At 47.3% G+C, this 23,387-nt stretch overlaps 1 protein-coding gene across 2 annotated transcripts in view; it reads right to left on the bottom strand.

Annotated features, from left to right (window-relative positions):
• ESR1 (estrogen receptor 1) overlaps nt 1-23,387 on the bottom strand; it is a 2,052,928-nt gene that overhangs the window by 57,224 nt on the left and 1,972,317 nt on the right. The window lies entirely within an intron of this gene.

The raw sequence follows: 23,387 nt of genomic DNA, 5'->3' as shown, positions 1-23,387 counted from the left end.
TTTTCACTTTACAAGGGCACTCAAAGATAGATGTCCCGATTCATATCAAAGAATCAGGCTGTGCACCCCATTTGGCAAGGGAAGGACTCTTCTTCAGAAAAGACCCCTCTAGGGTCACCCAAGGAACAATAGGGGACTCTAACAGAGTTTCCGCCCAATATGTTAAAATTGGTTTATACAATTTCAGAATAGGGAGGCAGGAAAAGTAATCAGACATGCTTGGGAGGCTAAGGTCATCATTTTTTGTTTCAGTTTGGTAATCAGGTTCGAATTTCTTCTTCCTCCAACTGTTGTCAAACCCAAGTAGGAAAAAGAGGAGACTAACTTCAAGCAGAACATAATTTATATGCAGTTGTAAGTGATCTGAGACCTTTTTTAAATTGATCTTATAATCAAGATATTTGTTTTAGCCGTATTCAGAGATAGCACATTATTTTCAACAAAGGTTGCAGCTCATTCAGTTGTCTTTGAGGACCCAGAGGAGTCTGATCGAAGTGAACCAGGTCGTTGGCATATACCAACCAACTCATCGGGGTATCTTGCTTTTTCTAAAGACTCCCCTATACATAATAAAAACAGATTAAAGAGATTCAGGGCCAAAACACATTCTTGTTTCAGCCCCCGCACAGTAAAAACTTCAGCGGATAGCAGACCTTCATTGTTTTGGTTTACTCGTATGGAGGTTCACTCATGGAGAGATTTAAGGTTCTATGTTCTTTTGCCGGCAGTTTTATTTCCGTTGAGTTTTTAAGAAAATGTTTCATCAACAAAAACTAATCGAATTTCTTTTTTTTAATATTTGGGGGTGCCCGCCCCAAGCCCCCCTTCCATATTATTTAAACCCGATCCCTAAACCCACACCCTTTTAATCCCCTTGCCAGCCCCCCTTTATTTTTCAAAGTTTTATCGATTAATATTTTCCGTAAAAGAACTAATTAAAAAAAAAACTAGTGGCAAAACAACTGTATACCGTCAACTAGATAAGGAGGGCACCCCAATATAAACAATTTGGCTCACAAGAGAGATCTATTAACATTACCAAAGGCTAAGGCTAAGGCAAAGTCGACAACAGCAACATACAACTGCTGCACCTTTGCGAATAGTCCTTTCCTTAAAGAAGTTTACCAGGAAATCGTTACTGAACCATTGATAAAACCTGATTGGAGCAAATCATACCCTGCACAGTTGATGCCCATTTATGAAGTTGCAACAACACCAACAAGGAAAATATCTTACTAGGGACATCAAGCAGGGCAATAGGCCTATAATTCCAGGGATTTAATCGATGCCCCTTTTAAAAAGTGGGATTACAATAGAGGTTTTCTATGAATTAGGGAAACATATTGACTTCCGAATATGCTTAAGCAGAATCAACGGGATCTCTGAACAGATCACAGGGCATTAAAGTGACATTGGAAAGCCTGTGGGGTTCAGGGGCTCGAGAGTTTTTACTTCTCAAGATAAGACTATGTTTTCATCCAAATTAATTGGCAGATTTCAGAGGGGGGTTTGAGAAAAATTGAGATGATAGACTTTTGCAGATCCTATTGAGCAGGTCTGTCGCAAATGATACACACATGACATTTCAGAGATAGGATTAAGCTGAGATACTTCTTGAAGATTAGATTTACCATTCAGGAGTTTCCAGAAGTCAACTGAATTCTTAGAGACTAATGCCCTTAGCATGTCTGACGCGTATCGTTGGATCAATGTGCTTTTATAACCATGGAGCCAGTTTTTTTAATCTCTGAGATTTCTGTACTTTAGAAAAGTATGGTCAGAAGAACATGGTCCAAGATCGGGTAAATTAACACCTAACAGTCACTTTTGTTTTTGAATTTGTTTTGTTTTGTTCATGTTTATAGGTTAATTTGGAATGACGATCTAGCTTATAAAAGTCCACTAGGTTAGTATATTTTTTTGAGACAAAAAGTAGAGCAGGTTCAGTCCCATGCAAAGCGGACTCCAAGGCTTTATTAAACTTCTTTGCAAAGCCAACATTTCAAATCAGTCTATTTATTACCTTTGCTATTAACTGAAATGCTGGGGGAACAGCAAGGTTTTCTTACACCCTGATTCGGAATATCCCATTTCATCTGGAGGATCAAGTGGTCACTCAGATTAGTATAGACCACAGAAAAAGACATACATCTTTCAAAAATGTCTTCAGAAGCAAATATGTAGTCTAGGTAAGCCTTCTGTATACCCCTACACCAAGTATGCTTGGCTGGGGTATCCCCACACACATTCCCATTTAAATTATGCAAGCCCCAGATCTGCATAAGGGATAAGCATTCCCACCCCTGCTTCCAAGTTTATTTTTTTCCCTTTGCTAGCGCCGGGAAAGATGAATTGAATTCCGTGCAATTTGCATTCAGGTCACCACAAATTACAATGCTGTTAGAATTACGTGCCTCCTTCCACTTGTCCAAAAGCCCTGCAATAGTGTCTAGGAATACCTGCTGCTCAATACTACCTCGATTCCAATATACATTCAACACAATTGAATACCCAGTTCCAGGTAAGCAGTTCACATTGCAAATAATCTCAATAGCTGGCACATAGGGATTCGGTTGAGCCCAGCACATGGCTGATAGGCCTATTCTGTTTCGTACCCCCACCATAGGCTCGGTGGAAGAAGGCCCCAGAAGTCCCATTTACAGCTGAGTTAAGGAATAGAACAGGAATAACACCTAAAAGAGGAGACAGAGAGCCAAGGTTCTTGTAGTGCAAATATATCATACTGTGAAAGATTAAAAGAGCCCCCCTGAAACAGGCGAGAGAAGCCTCTTGTGTTCCAAGAGGCTTCTGAAAGAGGGTTGGAGCTTTGACGAAAGCTTTGCTTACTGCTTCCAGAATGTAGGGGTACCCTCCAGCCATGACCAATTATCCTTATCATAGTTTACCCTTGAATCCACACTAACCAGTAAAACTCTTCAAGGGCCCATAATGGGTAGATTGGAAGAACCCCCTACTGGTCTCATGCCTCCCAAAATACAGAGCTTGATCTGTTAAGATTAAGCCGTAAACTAAAGGAAATAATTGAGCTGCAGCATCTAGCAGGACCTCTATTATCATTCTAGATTTAATATGAAGCAGGACTCAATCTAATTTAAAATGGTACACAATTAAGATTAAGTTTAGTCTTAAATATTGCTATTCCCATGAATGCTTCGCTATTAATTCTAGGCGATGTTTCTTTGTTGGTGAGAAAATTTGGTTACTGTGCGCATGCATGATTGCTAAAAGGTTAATACTGAGGTCCTGGAAATTAAGTAATTCATTTAATATTGATGATTGGGCGGAGGAGCTTCTTACTGTTTCAACGTATGACAGAGCCATTTACAAACAAGAAGATGAACTTGGCAAATTTTGGGACATTTGGAGCTGTTTTCTCGATGTCTGGATAAATCTGAACTTTACATCGGGGACACTGCATCCCTAATTTTGGATAGTACTGCTATGTATAACTACATGTAGTTTTATGCTATGGTCTTGTAATATTCCTGTGTCTGTTGCATAGTTTATTGCAAATGTAATTTTCAGTCCTTGATTCCGGTGTTTTCTTTCTTATTCCTTTCTTCCTTTTCTTCTTCTTTTCTCCACTTCTTTCTCCTCTATTCTTTCTCTTATATATAGTATTTACAAATAGTTTATGATGAATTGTTTCATATGTTTTGACTGTAATTGACTATGTGCATAGATTCATGCTTTTTTTTTCTTATTAGTTATTATGAAAATAAAAAAAATGTAAACCGAAAAATAGTACACAAATTCAACCAGGTCAGTGTATCCTGATGATAATGATCCTAAACAAAGAAGTGAATCAAACAAGGCTAATACATTTGATCTATTCAGAGTAATGGGCTCCATGGATATCGGAAGTCTTTCCAAAAGTAGACAATTTAACTGATTGGCACAAGAGAAGTTGCTAGGTAGTTTTGCCAAAGGTAGGCCTCTCTCCAACACCCTTTTTCCAGCTTTAACAATTCTTCTTTGCTCAAGCGTCCACAAAGCACCCTTCCCAGCCCTTGAGGACGCTTATCCACTTCAGTCTTGCTTTTTGGCATTAGTGAAGCAGGGCTCCCGGCCAAAGGCAGAGCCCGAGTAAAAGCTGGTTGATAGGGGCCAACCGTGCATGTTGCATTACTAGATGATGTTTTTGAGTTTTCTGTGATCGAATACGTTGAAATATTACAGAGCAGCTCCTCAAACTCACATTGGGACACTCTGCCTGAATCAGCATCAGAAGAACCAAATTCATTTTCATTATGAAGAGGAGCACCCGGCCCCTAAGATTGCGTCGCTTCAGAAGTAGAAGCCATCACCTTTTTTTACAGTATTTTATTCTTAGGGAAAAGCTGTCTCTTTGTAGCCACACTTGCAAGGAGTTTAAGATTAGGTAGACATGTTTTAGATCTGCAATTATTAGTGGGACTTGAGGATTTAATGTTTTTGCTTTTTTTCCCTTTTAATGATGGTATTTTGCTGCCAGCTTTCTTCTTAAGACGTCATGGAATAGTTTACATTTTCAGGGGTGACCAATGCAGGGTCCTGCATATCATTTGATGGGCTTTCCTGGGAAGATAGAGGCTGTGGCAACTCAGCCGAAGGGATACCTGAAGTGTAATTTTCTTTTACCAGCACGTCTCTGACTTCTTCCAGGGAAGCTGCAGGGATCCCAATGTAGAGAGCTGGGGACCTGCAGCATAGTTAGAGCCTCTTGGTTATAAGAAGCAACTATCTATCCTTCCTAAAAGGAGATTCTTGAAGGCATAGTGGTCGGCAAGACTTGTTGATCATTAAGATTAGAATTGATATTCTTATATAAGCATATAAGTCCCCTCTCTGTCCTGCTCTCCACTCCTCTCTCCTGGAGTGATTACTTTCTCCTATCCTCCCACCTCACCCTCCCTACCCCTCAGGCCAAGCCACCTCCATCACTGCCACCCACCTTCTCGGTCATCCGACCCATGAAGCGCATGTCAGTTGAGGCTTTCGCCGCCACCTTCTCACCTCCTCCTCCCCTTTGGCTGAATCTCACCCTGACACAGCCCTCTCCACGCTCCACTCTTCTATATCTGATACTCTTGATATCCTTGCCCCTGTCATTAGAATCCGCCTGAAGCCCAAAGCCAAGTGTAATTCCTGGTATGACTCGGACCTCGTCACCCTAAAACGCAAGTGCAGGGTGGCCGAGAGGAAATGGCATGCTTCAAGTTCATCCTCTGAACAAACTAGCCTGCCGCCTGCTGCAAAGACAATACCGGCTCTCCGTCCTCACCAAGAAGAGAGCTCACATCGAAGCCCGCATCTCTGCGGCATCTAACAACTCGGCTGAACTCTTTAAAATCTGCAAATAACTGGCCAGTCCTGCCGCAGTTTCTACCTCTCCTGTCCCTTCCCAGGCCCTCTGCACGGCACTGGCTTCTCACTTCATTTAAAAAACTCAGGACATCCTGTCCTCACTCTCCTCCTATCGCCTCCATCCCTCTATTCCCTGCTCTTCCTCTGGCCCTTCTGCAGCCACCCCCTCCCTCCTTCTCTGCCTTTCCCCTTTTCTCTGCTGACGAGGTTTCTAGACAAGTCAGACCTATGAAAGTCTCGTCGAAACAGGTTCCCCCCTGTTCCTCCAAAACTATCAAGGACCACATCGACTCCCTGGCTCCCGCCCTGGCTGATTTCTGCAATCACTCCTTCACCACTGGAGTCTTCCCATCCCCCATTAAGCACTCCCTTGTGCACCCTCTTCTAAAGAAACCCTCTGCCGACCCCTCCTGCCCTAACTATCGCCCAATCTCCATCACTCCCTTCCTGGGCAAGCTCCTGGAGAAACTGGCCATCTCCCAGCTGAATCTCCACACTGAATCTGTTGGTTGTCTTCATGACCATCAGTCTGTCTTCAGAGCTGCCAGAAGCATGGAAACTGCTCTCCTGAACATCCGTGAAGACCTGCTCTCCAACCTTGACTTTAACACTCTGTGCGTTCTCATCTTGCTTGATCTCTCTTCTGCCTTTGACACTGTCAACCATGCCCTCCTGCTCAACCGTCTCCGTGATAACATGGGCATCACTGGTCAGGCTCTGGCGTGGCTGACTTCTTTCCTCTGCAACCGACCCTCCTAGGTGCAACTTGGGTCCTTCCTCTCCGATATCTTTTTCTCTACCTGTGGTGTCCCCCAGGGATCTAACCTCTCTCACTGGCTGTTCAACCAATACCTGGCACTCCTTGCCCACCGCATCGCTGCTCTCTGCCCCAACTCTCAGTGCTATGTGGATGATACCCAGCTCATTTTCAGGCTACCATTGGCCTCCTCCTCTCTTTCCCTCATCTCTGACTGTCTGCCATCCAGGGGTGGTGTGCCGCCAATGACCTCTGCCTTAATGCCAGTGAAACTGAGATTCTACTCATCGGCACACCCACTCCCTTCTTCCCTGCAGCTCTCTGGCCGGCCTCTCTTGGCCCTCTTCCTGCTCCCACCTGCAAGTGCAAGACTAAAAACCTCAGGGTCATCTTCGACTCCACACTCTCCTTCTCTCCTCACATCTCTGACTTCTCTATCAAGTCACACTAGCAGCTGCACCTCCTCAGAGGTATTCTTCCTTTCCTCTCCTTCCCCCAGAAGCTCACTGTCTCCATAGCCCTGGTTCTCTCTAGGCTGAACTATTGTAATATCCTCTATCTAAATCTGCCTGCCTCTACTCTCCGCCCTCTGCAACTTATCCAGAACAGGACTGCAACACTTGTTCTTGGCCTCAAGCCCAGGGATCGTATCACTCCAGGACTGACACCTCTGCACTGGCTCCCAGTGGCTGCGAGGATTAAGTTCAAAACCCTCTGCATTGTCCACAAGGCCTTCTGGGGAATGGGGCCGAAATACCTTCAACTCTCTCTTCCTAATAATCTTCCTTTTCAAGCTCTTCGCTCATCCGCCTTCAACTCCCTCAGGGTCAGTCGCTTCTCCAAGCAATGATTTGGGGGTAGATCTCTCTCTTCGGCAGGGGCCTCTCTCTGGACCAGCATTCCTGCCTCCCTGAAACTTGAGGAGAACCATCTCTGGTTCCGGAAGCACCTCAAAACCTTCCTCTTTGCTTCTTCTTTCTCTCCCCCTCTCCCCTACTAAATTCCTGACAGAAAATGCACTGGTTACCTGGCCACTCTCACTGATCTCGGGCTCAGATCCCACCAGTTTCCCACCGGAACTGACTCCCTGGCAACACCTGCACCTCGGGAATGTTTTCTATTTCCCTACAGTCCCCCTTCAAGCACTTATGCCTGCTCTTACCTTGCACTTGCCACCAGCTGGCCCTTTATTATTTATCTTATTTATTCTACTATCCCATGTACTGCACTTTCCCCTCTCCCTTCCCCCTTGCACTTCCCTTTCCCCCTTCCCATGCACTTGCGCGATCTGAATGACAACTGGCCTAGTGAGATCGGTGTGTGTCTTCCCTTTGACGGGGGGCCCCCTTGCCTGGTCGCGCCTTGAAACACTTGTGTATAGGCGCATTATAAATGCCATATCATATCATATCATACCAGGGAATTTAAAACAAAATTGTTTTTGCTCCCAAAGTCAACATTGCACTAGGTCCCGCCGTAGGCACAGGTGAAAAAAGAGAGGGAGTAGAGGTAGACAAGGAGGTCTAATTAGCCTCTTGACACTCAAATAAGAGCTCCGGCGACTGCTCCAGAGAATGTTCTAACGATCTACTTAAAGACCTTCTCTCTTCTAGGCCATCCAGTCCATTTGTGGTTTCGTTAGCCAATCGACACACGCTTAGATACATAGCATCAGGGAGGTCAAAAGTGTTCACTGAGGTTGCCTTGGGAATGTCCAGAGTACTAGCAACAGGTACGAGTTCTGTTCTCGGCGCACACTAAGATTTGGGCGTAAGCGTTTCTTGCAAATGATTTAGACATTTATTCAGAAAGAAATTCGTTATTTTTGCAGACACAACCGTATCACTTACATGTAGAGCAGAGACTGCTGCCGGTTAGCCCCCTTTTTTCTCCGCCGCTGCCGCTAGGCGCACGCCCCTGATGGGTGTCCCCCTCCGCTCCACACACCCTCCTCACATCTTCTGCACCGCAGATGTCAGCTAGATGTGGCACCCGACCAACGTCAAAAGCTCTCCCTCAGCGTGCAGCGGTTCATCTGCCAGAGCTCCACTGTTCACTCCTTCCGATGATATGCTGCAGGGGTCGCATACACACTGCATGCAGTTCACCTCAGGGCCCACACTCTGTCTTGGCACCGCCTCCTTGTAGCTCCTCAACCTATTTGGCCCCTCTCATTCCCGCTGGATGGTTCAGTAAGGTTTTCCTGCCTTTCATATACCATCATCCAAATACTTTATTCAGCAAAAATGCCATAAAAGTCACATTGATAAACACATACAAAATATTAAAACAAAGTCAATAAAAATGCATTACAAAAAAGGCAACAAGTGCATATAATAAAGTGCAAAGTGCATAGTAGGCTGAAAAATACAATTAAAACAAATCTCTTTATCGAGCCCGAAGGGTGATTGTACTCAAAACCCTTCTGCCTCTTATGTAAAACAGCGGATAAAGTTTATATTGCTTAATCACATGAGTGTCCTTATTTTAGATGCAGATACATTCAGAGTCAGTTATCCTCTCTCATTTTGCTCATCCGTTTTCTTCTTAGGAGCCAGGCTTTATAAACATATTGAGCAACACAAGTTACAATATGTAGGTTTGATATTCCTTTGCATAATACCAACGCCTATGCTAAGGAGCGATCTCCAGCATCCTTAAGGAAGGTGCGTACATATCTTAGTCTCAGCGGTTTTGTGACAGTGCATAAAAACAGCAAATGAACCACTGTCTCATCTCTCAACCCGCATACAGGTCATGACCTTGAGCCTCCTCCTGTCCAGCAGTGAGCTAGGGTAGCCACCAGTAATGTCCCAAAAAGCGATCTTGCAAATGGTGGCATCAAGTAGTTAAGATGACTTTCTAAACAACTTTCAGACTTGAGACTAAGATAGGTTGGGCCACTGTACAGTCTACCTGTCTAACAGGACAGCACCATCTGCATAAAACAGAGCGGGGAAACTGACTCGTCCCATCCTAGGAGGGTCCATATAGTCCTCAGAGAGGGCTGCTATAATTTCCTCCAAGCAAAGGTGCAAGGAAGCAACCCTATTTTACAACCCCGTGTACAGGAAAGGGGGCTGTGGTCCCACCAGCCATGCCGTATCTAAGCACGGCCGGTTATTACTGTATAGCTCCTGGATCACAGCAATCAAAAGGGATAGAGCTTTTCTTTTTTGGAGGACCAGACACAATTTATCTCTAGGCACCGCGTCAAACGCAGTCCTCAGGTCAACATACATTGTGTACAGATTCATATTTTTTTAGCACAGTGTACTTCTCAATTATTAAAAATAAGCTAAAACTTTGGTTCACCGTGCTTTTATGCTTTTGAAAGTCAGCCTGTAGGTCATTAATTATATTATTCTCATCGGCCCATATTTGGAGGTGGGACAAAATAACCTTTGCAAACATCTTCCCAGCCGAGTCCAGGAGAGAAATTGGCCTATAATCTTCTGGCGAGTCCCTATCCCCCCTTCTTGTAAATCAGCACTATAACTGCTTCTTACCATGAGGAAGGTACTGTGTTCAATTTGATTAGTGCAGTGAAGATTTTACATAACACAGGGCCCCAAACAGCAACCTCATCCTTATGTAGGTCAGGTGGCACACAATATGGGCCTGAGGCTTTGCCGCTCTTTTGGTAGCTTATGGGTTTTACAACTTCTATCAAATTGAGATGACATGCATCCTCCTGTTGTAGGCCTAGTGGGTTAACAATAACTGACAATGTTCTGTTGCTGCAACCCCCCCTCCCCGGACTTGCAGTAAAGGTTAGCTAAATGTTTCTCCCATGCTCCTGCAGGGACACAACATTGTAGTATTCTGCCCACAGTATCAGCCTCCCCTGAGATCAGTCTCCAAAAGGCTACCGGGTGGCCCTGTTCCTGTGCTTTGCTAAGATGCTGCCACCTCATAGTGGTGTAGGCCTCACTTTTTCTTGCATCAATTTTCTCATAATGTGGTCTCTGAAACCGAAGGCGCACCCTATCCACCCCTGTATCAACCGATAAAGTGGCCATTATCTGGAGTTTAGCTTGGTGGCACTCTTTGTCATACTAATTAGCTTTGTTTGCTTCATGTTTCTTGACCTCTTTCGACTTACTGGTTGTATATGGGAAGAGGTTATTTATAAGACAGCCATATTCGGTAAAATCCTTCTCTTCAGTTGTTTCTTCGCTGAATATAACTGAGATATTACTCACAATAGCATTATATATTAAGTGTTTCATATCTTGATCCCTACTCCTGGCCCACTTTATTCCTTTTCAGGTGTGCCCTGTTATCACCAAGGGCACTGCCCTGGCCGTCACCATGGCAGACTTTGAAGAGTGATGGTCAATTCTAAAATGTGCGCAAAGTGACTTATGGTCACTGTCTGCTTTATTTAAAACATCAAAGTTGCATACCCTCTTCCAATCCTTTGAAAATACCAAAATGTAATATATCAAAGAGCTGCCATTAGGGCCAGACAAAGTCAAGTTAGCTGGCTGGTCATTCTTAAAACGACCATTACAGGCCCTTAGACCCAGATTGTTCATAGTGCACATTATGTGGATAGCTTGTGTGTGTACCCTCCTTGGTTTTGAAGCATCTGGGGATGGGATATCCCAGGCACTGTCCTGTTCATCCCACAGTCCAACTAGCTCTGTTATGGGCTCCAGCTGCAAGTTGAAGTCCCCTTCCACTAATACCAAGGTCCCTATGTGGTCACTCTGCACATTGTTGGTTACCAAATCATGTAATTTCCCTACCGTATCTGACCCTGTTTTAAATATTGACCTGTTGTATATGTTGATCAGAAGGATGGAATTTCCACCAGAGGTCTGCACACCCAGATGTTGTAAATCTGAGGTGGCAGTAACTTTGTCAGTTATTCCCCAGTATTCCCCAGTATAGTGATGTGTCCGCCCTGATAGTTGACCCACCACCCAGCCTTTCCTTGGGCCCTTTCTTTGAAAGATCGCTTATCCTTGAATGGAATATGGCTCAATAGCCCAGGTTTCTTGAAATAATATCAGATGAAAGCCCTTGATAAATTCAATCCATTCTAGGTGGTCTAAATGCTTTGTGATGCCCACAATGTTCCACGATAGGATTTTACAAATGAAATCAGCTGCTGGGGAGATGCTTCTCGACCCCAGTCAATTGACTGCTTCCAGGCCCCCAACCTCTGTTGAGTTAGCCTTGCTCAATTTGCTCTAATCCCTTCTGATCTTACTGTCCTAAGTGAGCTCCATAAGACATTGAGCTGTGCCCATTTGGCACTGCTATACACATTTTTTTGGGGGACGTATGGGCTAAGCCCGATCATGGAGCCTACCGGGGGATATGTATGATAATCAATAACCGGTAGGCCATCCAACAGATCCCAGGATTGTAAGACTTGGATAGAATCACAAGGCCCATCTTGCACATGGACAATGTCAGGTCTTATGATTGAACAAACACAGCCCTTTACATATCTTATCCACTGGTTACAGTTGTTCTTGAGTGAGTCTTGATCTTGATACAATCCTTGCCCAACCTTGGGCATATACTTTCCAACTCAGTGTGAAGGATTTGATCATGGTTTGGGTGCTTATTACATATGTATTCTATAATTTAGGACTCTGGACATGGGGTGTTCCATTTCTACAGGCATTTTGCTTATAGCCAGCCATGCCCCCTCAAGAGCAGCATTTTCAATGAATGAATATGTTTTAAAAAACATGTGACAGCAGAATGACCAAACTATTGATTGTATGATTATCTAGAGTGTTGCAGAAGTCAGCCGTCCTGTCATAACAATTCATTATGTAGTGGCCACATGATAGTGTAAAAAGGGCCAAACCGATTCCCCAAGTTTCTAGATAAATTTGCAGTTAAAGATCATATGGTCATGAAAACATTGGGCCTCATTACAAGTCACCCGGGTCCGGATTTAAAGGTGCTTGTAAACCTGTACCAGCACCATTCACAGGACCGGCTCATTCTGACCCGCAATGCCGGAAACACACCCGGTAGCTCCATGGACGGAAACAGTGGGACGACTCTCTGACATAACCATGGCGTAAACACCATGAACACCGTGCCGGTACTGCCAGCACCGCGGAAATGGTGTTAAACAGGTCCCAGGTGTGCACAATGAGGCCAACTGCACATGATAGGCCACTGGGAGCCTACAAAAGTGCCACACCCAAGCCACCTTACAACACAACCATGCTGTCTGCCGCCCTAGCAGCATTTGGGATAGGGAACCTGCAAGCAGCAGTGCAAATTGAGGCAGCACTGAGGCAGAGGAGGACCAGGAGGCGTAGGCGCAGAAGGCAAATCAGGAACCCGTTGGCCAACATCAATGTTCAGCAGGTACCACCCCGCAGGCAGCCAGCAATAACCTGCATCAGGGCCACACCCTGGAACCTGACCCCAGGACAAATCCACACATTATACCGGCTTGTTAGGGCCTCAATCATGTCTATCGTCACCCTCATTGAAGAGGACATCAGCAGCTGCATCGGCATCCAGACTGCAATCCTCCCCCCTGCTGAAGGTAGTCTCCGTACTGAATTTCCTCGCCACCGGAACCTATCAGCACACAGGTGAGGAGCTGCACTGGCTGTCACAACCCTGTTTTTCCAGGATACTGGTCCAGGTACTGGATGTGCTGCTGCGCCATGCGTCAGAGTACATTTCCCTACCCCGTATCCCTGCCCAGGTCATTGCCACCAAAGTGGCCTTCCATGCCATTGTCAGCATGCCCAATTGCATAGGTGCATTAGATTGCATGCACGTGGAGTTGACTGTCAGACATGCAATTGAGGCGGAGTACCGCAATCGGAAGAAATTCCACTCACTGAACGTCCAGATGGTCTGCAATGCCCAACAAGTGATCACGTATTGCTGTGCACGTTTCCCGAGGTCCGCACACGACTCCATGTTCTTGCGGAATTCAACATTGCCATGCTACATGGAACGTTATTTGGGACAAAGCACATGGCTGTTGGGTGAGTACAACTGCCAATGCATGCCCCCTGTGTATTGGGGGGGGGGATAGTCAAGGCCCACAGTGTCCCAGGCAGTTGAGCGAGCACAACTGCCAATGCATGACCCCTGTGTATTGGTGGGGAAGGGGGGAATAGTCTAGCCTATAGTGTCCCAGGCAGTTGAGTGAGCACAACTGCCAATGCATGACCCCTGTGTATTGGGGGCTTGGGGGAACTGTCAAGGCCCATGGTGTCCCAGGCAGTTGAGCGAGCACAATTGCCAATGTATGAACCCTTTGTATTTGGATGGGGGGGGGATAGTCAAGGCCTACAGTGTCCCAGGCAGTTGAGCGAGCACAACTGCCAATGCAAGACCCCTGTGTATTGGGGGGGAATAGACAAGCATCAGAATCCACACAGCACACCGCAGAAACTTGAAAATCGCCCCATGCCATGTCACGCAAAAACATGCCCTGCCTATCTCCATGTACACCCTAGCCATGGGGTGGCACTACATGCAATATCAATCTGAGGATGTGAGTCCCTCCCCCGCCCAATGTACATTTGCCGCTCCCCTGCACACGATGGGCGCATCTCTTGCTGTGTGCAGTGGTCACATCTTTGTAGCGATCCATGTCTGCCCGATGCAGATCTGGCCAACACATCACGATGCCGGAGTCACCCAGCACATCTGAACATATGTACATTTGGAACATGTCCTTGCCTAATATCATTCCACAAATCTAAGCATCACAGACCCCAGCATGGAAATGTGATCCAAGTGTGCCCAATAGAAGACTCATACATCAGATTACCAGAAGGGGCATCAGTGGACTGCATCTGATACAGACAGTGATACCACAAACAGCAACATGTGCCCTTGCCTTCACTCCTATGCAGGTGATGCCGGATATGCACTCCCGCCATGGCTGATGACGCCCATACGACGGCCATGGAACAGGCATGAGGAGGCCTACAACCGGGCACACATACGCACAAGTGGCGTGATAGAGCGGACCTTTGGACTGCTGAAGGCCAGGTTCTGCTGCCTGAGCAGATCAGGTGGCGCATTGAAGTACAGCCCAGTAAAGACAGGGAAAATAGTACTTACATGTGCTATGCCGCACAATCTGCGCATACGCAGGAGCATTTCACTGCCTCCGGCCATCGAGGCAGCCGATGAGGAGGTGGATGATGATGGTGATGGAATGGGTGCACCACCAGGGCGGGGTGCCTTTGATGGACAACATGCACGTGCTGCACTCATACTCAATTTCTTCTGATACACATCCTATGCACATTCTGCACTTCATGTGGTACCGTAAATGGTTTCTATACACAAAATGAGATTGTCCATTCGTCATTTGTATTTTCACACCAGTGTATTCCAGACTTAACACGGGAAACAGGTATTGAATGCAATGAAGAATATACGTGCCCCCCACCTTCCCAACGTACCCACCCACCAACCAGGCCCAAACTGACTAATCCCACTAAGGACCACGCCCACCTCCCCAACGTACCCACCCATCAACCAGGCCCAAACTGACTAACCCCATTAAGGACCACCCCCACCTTCCCAACGTACCCATCCACCAACCCGGACCCCTTCACAACTAGTGGGACAACAGTTCTGCAATGCACAGCCTATTTTCGGCCGTGCTTGTTCCCATGGTTGTCCTTTCCAGAGCCCCCTGCCAGCCGTGATGACCTCCTACGAGGGCTGCTGGTCACTGAACTCGAGGGTGTGCTGCTGGCAGAGGGCAAAGCAGGGTTTGTCAGTGGCACACGGCCCAGGAAAGCCTGCTGGGCAACCAGCATTGTCTCAGCAATGTTTGACATAATATTGTTGCCCTCCCTGACCCGCCATGATATCACCATGTTTGTTGCAGCAAACCGCCCGATCGCACGTGAGAAGCGGTGCAAAGAGGTGGCAGTGCTCTCCCGTTGTAGACGGGCCTCCTCCCGTTGCAGCCTTGACTCCTGGAGCTGTTGCTCAACAAGCTGTGTCAGGCTTGCCTGGTGCTCCTCGATGTACTGTAGGCACACACAGATTTCCAGGATGGAAGGTATGGGGGAGCGCAATGGACTGTGAAGTCCCATGGGGCTGAATATGGCCACCTGTTCTGGTGTGGTGTTGCCCCCGTCATCTGCATTCTCGGGTGCGTTAACGCCCTGTTCTCCAGGCGCACTTTCGATGCTGGCTGAGTCCTTGTCGCTGGTTGGTTAACGGCCACTGGTGGGTGGATTGGAATTGGCTGCAGGTGTATCTTGCTCTGGCACATGCTGGATTGCAGGCGCAGCAGGGATGGTGTCCATATCATCGGGCACCGTCACCGTGGCGGATGCTTGTGTGCCGGAGGTGCTGGCAGTGGCATCCTGGGAATGCCTTGTACAACGGCCTGCAGTCCCCCTTGCCGTTGGCTGTTGTGACGAGTCACTGTCGGTTGATGTGCCTGTGGGAGAATGTAGGGCATGCTGTTAGTCGTGTGACAGGATGTGAATGGAGCAGTTACATGCAATGCACTCCTCATACTTGGTCCACTTGCAAGTACACAGATTGATGGGTGATACACTCAGGTGTGTAGATCACAGCTTGCACACAGTTGCACAACGTCTGCCTGTCCTGGTGGTGTAGTCACATGGCGGTGTTGTGTGTGGTGTGGTCAATGGTGGATGTGTCATGTGCCTCTGGGCCCTGGCTGGGGGGGGGGAGTTAATGGTGCATGTGTTGTGTGCCTCTAGGCCCTGGCTGGGGGGTGGTTAATGGTGCATGTGTTGTGTGCCTCTAGGCCCTGGCTGGGGGGCTCCCATCATTCACACTCATGGCTTTGAACTCTGTGTACTTACCGGCCTCGCCAGGTATGGCAGTGTTTCCGGAACTGGTATTTCCATATATGGTAAGGACGTGGCGGAAACGGGTGTACCGCTACCATTGTACCCAGTGCATCCGTCTCCATGGGTGTTTGCGTTACGGCGGTGCCACCATTTCCGCAATGGTCTGGTGCACACAACCGACAAACCGTAATCACACCTTACTTCCGCATGCTTGCGGACGTGGAAACGGTGTCACTGCCTTCATGGAAAAACCGGATTCGGGACCGTCGGACTTGCAATGAGGGCCATAATTTACTATTTCAAAAAAATGATAGTTCCAGCTAATCGGACCAGTGAGCCTGAGGATCTAAACAGATGTCGACTGATGTCAGCTCCAAGGTCGTTTTTACTCTGATAAAAAGGATCATTTAATATATTATTAATCTTGAAGCTTTAAAATTGTGGCAGGAGCTGAGACCGGTCTGAACCTGGCATGAGAGATCTTGGCATTGAAATTGGCCTAATTGAAAAGCTTCCAGAATGGCACTCTTAAACCCGATGATATTGGAAATATTGTTTATTTGTCTGTGGATGTAATGAACAGATTTGAAGGTAGAGGTAACCCAAATCTCATGGACAAATTATATAGCACACTTAAACAATAGGTGACAAATGATTAGTCTGTCATGAGAAAAATTCTTGTTGCCCCTCATAAGGCTCAGAGTGAGGAGTCTCAAGGGATTGAGACAAATTGTTTCCAGAAGGAAATGAAAGCTTTGATTGAATGCATAAGAATACTTTATGGTAATATCCATTGTACAGGTATTGCAAGGAAAGGGATTGCTAAGCAAGAGGAACTGGACCTGAGGAAATCCCCTGCACTCAAAAACAGAAGAGTCCAATGGTGTGACAAATGTTACTGTTTATTGAAATCTTTTGTAACAGGCATAACGTTTATTTATTTATTTATTGTTCGCTTGTTAGGCAACGACAACATGGAGGGAACATGGGATTAAAACATTAAATACAGTGGAGGGAAAACAGGGCAAACCTACTATGCCTTGTAAGTATTCAGAACGTTTAAGTGCAGCTAGGAAGAGGGGAGTGGGGATAGGTGCTGGGGTATCCATGCTCGTGGTTGAGCAACATACGAAGTGCATGGTATGGTAAGTGCTAAACGGCCTGGAGCCTCCTTGGGTGGAAAAAGTGCAAGCATCCGGGACAAGGCCGGAGGGTGCCGAGGCAAGTGATAAAAGGTAGACAGAAGCTGGAGCGATTGAGTGTGGAAGGTCAAGACTCCCCAGGATACATAAGGGCACTGGATACCAATCTCGGCAACTCTGAGATTAGCAGAGGAGGGAAGAAGGGAAGGAGGAGGTACAGAGGAAAGTCTCGAGTAGCTTCCAGAATTTGGGAAAGTCCTGCTTAAGAAGCAGAGGAAGGGGGAGGCTGTTCCATAGGAAGGAGCCTGCTGAGAGGGATCAGCCTCCTGCCCTCTGTTTATCGAAACTCTTTAAATACAAAGAGTTGGTGCCAGAGGAACGTAGAGGTCTAGAAGGAGAGAATTTAGTAAGAGCGAGCTGCAGGCAGTGTGGTCCCCGGCCCCAGATGGGTTTGTGGATGATGCATAGGGATTTCAATTTAATCCACGCAGCAACCAGTAGCCAGTGAAGACTTTTTAGGGCAGGAGAGATGTCCATGGGCTTAAGGCCAAGGATAAGTCTTGCTGCCCTATTGTGTGTTAGCTGGAGGTGTCTCAGAGTGGAAGATGGTAGATTTAGAAAGAGGCTATTGCAATAGTCAAGCCTAGAGAGAACCAGGGCTCGGGTAACGTTGAGCTTCTGGGGGAAAGTGAGAAAAGGGAGAATTCCTTTGAGAAGGAAGAGCTGAAAGTTGAACTTTTTGGCAATGTCTTGAGTCTGAGGGAGGAAGGATAGAGATGAGTCAAAGGTGCCTCCAAGGTTTCTGGCTTCAGATGTAGGAGCAGGGGGAGAGCCCAAAGACGAAGGCCAGAGTGAGGGGAAGAAGGAAGGAGCAGGGGTCCCAATAGGAAGGACCTCAGTTTTGCTGGTATTGAGGCAGATCTTGTTGGAAGTGCATCAGGACTGGATGGCAGATAGACAGTCAGGGATGATGGAAGGTGCAGAGAGTCAGCAGGAGGTTTGAACAAGTGTTGTGTGTTGTCTGCATAACACTGGAAGTTGGAGAAGGAGGAGATGAGGAGTTCCAGCTGAGGAAGGTAAGTGTTAAAGAGGCAATGGGAGATGTTAGAGCCCTGGGGGACATCACAGTTGGAGCAGTCAGTTAGGAAGGAGGTCATCCAGTCCAGTGCCCGTGCCCAGATACTGAGGGTATTGTGGATCCTTTGTATGAGGATGGAATGGTTCACTGTGTCAAAGGCACAGGAGAGATCGAGTAGGATGAGGACTGCTGGGGAGTTGGAGTCCAGTGATGCGAGCAGTTCTTCACGGGATGCTCAGAATCCAAATTGATGGTTGTGGCTACCATCAATAAATTCAGTGTGTGAGGTGAGTTGAGGAAAGGCCAGCTTCTCCAGAGGTTTCCCCAGGAAGGGGGTGATAGAAATAGGGTGGTAGTTGGCTGGACAGGTAGGGTCTGCTGAGGGTTTTTTCAGGAAGGGGTACACAAGGGAGACCTTGAGGGAGGTGGAGAAAGATCCAGTGGCAAAAGAGTGGTTGCAAAAATCCGCAGGTGCAGGGGTAAGAGAGCCAATGTTGTCCTTGATGTTTTTGGAGGAGCAAGGGGAGTCCTGTTTGAAGAGACCTTCATGGAACAGACAACTCAGGTAACTTCTTCCGGTGTGACAGGGGCAAAGGAGGAGAGGTAGGAAGAAGGAGGGTGAGGGGCCAATAGAGGAAAGGGAGTAATTGATGGGTTGGGCGGGTGAGTAACACAGGTGTTCAGGAAGTCCTGAGCTTTAGTTGCAAAGTGTGAGGCCAATGCGTTGTAGAGGGCCAGGGAAGTAAGAGAGGAGGAGGAGACTGCTGAAGGGTTGGCTAGTTCCCTGAAGATTTTGAAAAGTTCATCTGTGTTGTTGGATGCACCAGATGCCTGTGCCTGAATGTGGGTTCTTTTCTTGGCACCAATGGTGAGTCTATATTGCCTTTGGAGCAGGCAGCAGGCCAGTTTGACAGAGGGTGAGCCTGAGGTTTGCTACTTACGTTCCGCCGCTCTGCACTTTTATTTCAGGGTTGCAAATTTGGAGTTGTACCAGGTGTTATGCTTGGAGACAGATTTCAGGCGGATCCTCATGACTGGGGCAAGAATGTCAAGGGTATTGGTGATTGCCAAGTGGAGGATGCTGAGAGCAGAGTCGGTGGTACACTCAGAGATCGGAGGTCAGGAGGGATGAAAGTGGATGAGAAGGCAGCAGCTGACACTCGTTTCATTGGGGGGAAGTTTGTGGGATGGGATTGGCAGGGCCTTTGGAGCTGTGTTCAGAGGAGAGAATGGTCTGACCAAGACATAGGGGTGACCAGAGGGAGGGGGAGAGAGAGGTCTGAGTGGATGAGGACGCCCAGAGTGTGTCCAGCTGAGTGGGTTGGACCTGAAGGGAGAATCGAGAGGAATAGAGATGGTCAATGAAGAGAGTGGCTGCTGTGACAGGTGTGTCCAATTGGATGTTGAAATCATCAAGGAGGAGATTGGAGTTGTTTGAAAGTAGGAAAGAACAGAAATCAGCACATTCAGAGAGGAATAGGATGGTGGCGCCTGGAGGCCGGTAGATGGTAGCAATGGTCGGGAGGAGGAAGAAGAGATGACAAGCTCTCAATGGGAGAGTCATGCTGGGTGGGTATGATGGAAGAAGAAACCCACTGAGGGAAGATTAAGGCAACCCCACTGCCAGCATGGTGAGGTTGAGGCTTGGAAAGGATATTAAAGCCATCAGGGAGAAGGTAGTCAAAAGCAGTCACTGAGCTGGCATTGAACCATGTCTCAGTAAGAGCAAGAATGTCTTCAAGAAGGAGGGAGATGTCGGTAGACTGTTTGTTGGCTGAGCAGGCGTTAAGAGTCGCCAGGTGGAGGAGGTGTCCGGCTTTGAAGAATTTCTGAGGTGGAGTTCAGGGGCGTGGTACACCAGTCAGAGGGAGAGGGACAGAGAGAGTGGTGGGGGGAGAGCCATGTGAAGGAAGGATGTTAATGAGGGTCGGCAGGATCCGGTCAAGGAGAAGGAGGTTGGGTTGAGGACTCTGAACCAGGATAGTGCCTCTGTGGTAGACATTAACGAAACAATGTGATGATGGGAAGTCTGCCAAGAGGATTTCCCACTTGGCGCCGCCGTTAATGGTAGAGGATGTGAAAGGGAGAAGAGAGCAGATGAGATGAGATTAGGAGTCCATAGGTCTGAAGAAGGGACAAAGAAAAGGATGTCAGTGAAGACCTCTCTAGATGTTGCACTGACATGGGTGTCTTCAATGGGTAGGCCAGGGTTGGCCCTTAGTATGTCTTACTTGTGCCTTTTTCTTCCAGACCTTGTAGGAGAAGGAGGGTAGGTAATAGTGTAGCAGTTGAAGAAGATAGAAGAGATGGTGAGAGCATTAGGATGGCAGAGGAAAGTTGAGGAGGAGGAGAGGCTGCTCTCCACACTCTGTCTCAGCTCACAGATGGTCAAGTGGCATACAAGAGGGCACAAGTTGTGATACAATGTGGGGTGCAGGATGTTATGACCTCTATTTGTAGGTATGACAGTCATAAAACAGTGCAAATTACAATGCAATCAGGAGTGCATGATGTTAAAGCGCAGCACCAGGATTCGAAAGTAAAAAAACAGGCCAAATTACAATGCAATCAGGAGTGCATGATGTTAAAGCACATCACCAGGATTTGAAAGGCAAACAACAGGCCAAATTACAATGCAATCAGGAGTGCAGGATGTTAAAGCACAGCTCCAGGATTCGAAAGTAAAGTGCAAATTACAAAGCAATAATGAGTGCAGGATGTTAAAGCACAGAACCAGGATTCGAAAGTCAAAAAACGGGCCAAATTACAATCACAGTAATACAGAAATGCAGTGGGAGAAGTAGAATAGGTGAACATGAATAGATCAGCCATCACTCACAGTGGTACAGCAAAGCGGAGGGGTGCTGGGGCCTAAGTTCATGGAAAAGCAGGATGTTCACAAGTGTCTGCAGCTTACTTTGTGGTGGGGATGAATGTTGGCCGGCCCTCCTAGCTCTCCCAGGTCCGTACAGGCACAGACAGTGGCCCTCATTACGACCCTGGCGGAAATCGAAAAACGATGGCGGAAATGCAATACCGCCATCGAATAGCGCTCGGTGCGATCATGACCCGTCACCGCAAAGTACGATGCCATTAGCGACACCGTAGTGAACGCCAACGCTAACTGCACCAAGTACGCGCGCGCGCGCCATGCCAAACCGTAATTAGCACCATGGCGCAACGGTACGCGAATTCCGACCCTAGCGGACATGCACCTAACGCCATCAAGCACGGCGGAAAGTACCATTCCGCCATGGTGAGAAGTACGGCATCGCGAACCAACCGTAAACGGCCCTACTGAGTGCTTGTACACCGCTCCCTGGCCACATTGTACAACCCCCCGTAGGTGCAATGAAGTCACACAATGCAACCAGTGAAATGTACTAGTCATCCATGCCTGCCAACGAACAAATGAATCTCAAGAGGGCCCAATGGGAGCTGCAGGGCACAGATGGCACGAATACAGAAGCCATACAAATGGACATGACCTCAGTCTCCCACCAAGAAACGCACGCAAACACAGGCACCTGTGACCAGCAATATTCCGATAATCACATCATTCCACCTATCCAACTGGCTGACCGGCATCTGTTACACAAAAGCTAATCCCCCGCCCCTGAGCATGACATCATCAAAACAGTCATAATGGCAGCCCTCATCCCTGACCTCACTGGGCTTCGTAGGCAAACGCGCCCAGCACAGTACCACGCAACTATACCCCGAAGCTGGAACCCAATGCAGATCTCCTCACAATACATCGCTCCCCAAAAAGTAATATGCCACATCACTTGCAAAGAAGAACGCTACACGGTCCATATCAGAATAGAAATTTAATGCACAACAAATTCTCCAAGCCCATACAGCCATTAGGCCATGAACTCCAAAATATATTTCATTATTGTGGGCTGCATCCGCAATAAATGACCAGCTACTTCTTGTGTGACGCCCTGTTCCTTCATGGTACACAGGGGCTACATTCCCGTACGAAAAGGCAACATGGAAGCGCCTAGAACCGCAGGGTCGTCCCAATAGGGAGGCACTAGTCCAGCTGAAAGGCCGAAATGTTGCTCCTAGCCACTAGTACTGCGTAAGGGCATGTGGCCCATTGGCGATCGTCCCATAAAATCGTAATGCTGCTCCACTGATTAACACGAAGCAGCAGGTGTCGGGAGTAAAATCCATCTGCAGGAGTGGCATACAGATGGCAGTGGCAAAAGGGGAGGAGATACCTGTCAACCAAATGAAATGAAAAAGAATAGTATGGCCATCAGAACTACATTTGAATCACTCACTTCAATGATCACACCAAATCCACAGCCATATGCATGCTAGCCCACTCCAAAGGATCATCACCACCCAAAAACCACTTGCAAATCATAACTATCTATATCGAGGTGAAAACACTATCACAAACGAGTGTACCTGTGCATGCGTCTGTTAAAACAGAATCCATCTGATGGGATTGGTAACGTGCATAGACACAAGTGTCTGAAGGCGCGTCGAGACAGGGAGGGCTCAACAAGGCCAGATAGACGATGGTCCCACTATGGCAGCCCTGCATCACATAGCGCAGGGGAGGCGGATAGATTCCAAGAAGCCCTGTACATGGCAAACTCTGTATCAAATCATCTGTCCATGCATCCATACATCATTCCCTCATCCCGTAATGAAAACGCCTGTTTCCATACTCACATAACATGTGAAATTTCCATTGAGTCTGTGCGTTATGCAGCCTGCAAAATCCACTGTGCCCCAGCCCGTAATTCCAGTGTTGTGAAGTAACATGTATTTGGGAACGTCCGGCCTCATCGCCCACGTCGCTATTGCGCATCCCAAACTATTCATATCAATCATTGCATCCTCGCCATGGCCCCTGTCCCAAGGACATTGAACAATAGAACGTTATATTTGCAGTCAGACCTGTGGGCATCTCCTCGCCGCTAGCTGAAAACCGAAAGCGCCGCCCTTCGAATTCCTCATTTGCAACATCACGTCGAAAAGGCATCTGTGGCCGCTTGAAATCACAAATTAATCCATCTAGTGCGGCTGTGTGTGAAAATGGCAACTGCCTTCACTCACAAATGGGACGCCCCGCCCGTCGGTGAAGCTCGGTACAGTGTTGCATGAGGGTCCACCGTTACTCGAGTACTACGTTCCACTGACCCTTCACAAGTCTGTTCGCGACTGCAAAGATAGTATGTGAAACAATGGGACCATAGCCGAATGAACATATCAACCAA

The sequence above is a fragment of the Ambystoma mexicanum genome, chromosome 4p, assembly GCF_040938575.1.
Source record: "Ambystoma mexicanum isolate Mex_15411 chromosome 4p, UKY_AmexF1_1, whole genome shotgun sequence".
Taxonomy (NCBI): domain Eukaryota; kingdom Metazoa; phylum Chordata; class Amphibia; order Caudata; family Ambystomatidae; genus Ambystoma; species Ambystoma mexicanum.
This window is presented reverse-complemented; position numbering and strand designations above follow the sequence as displayed.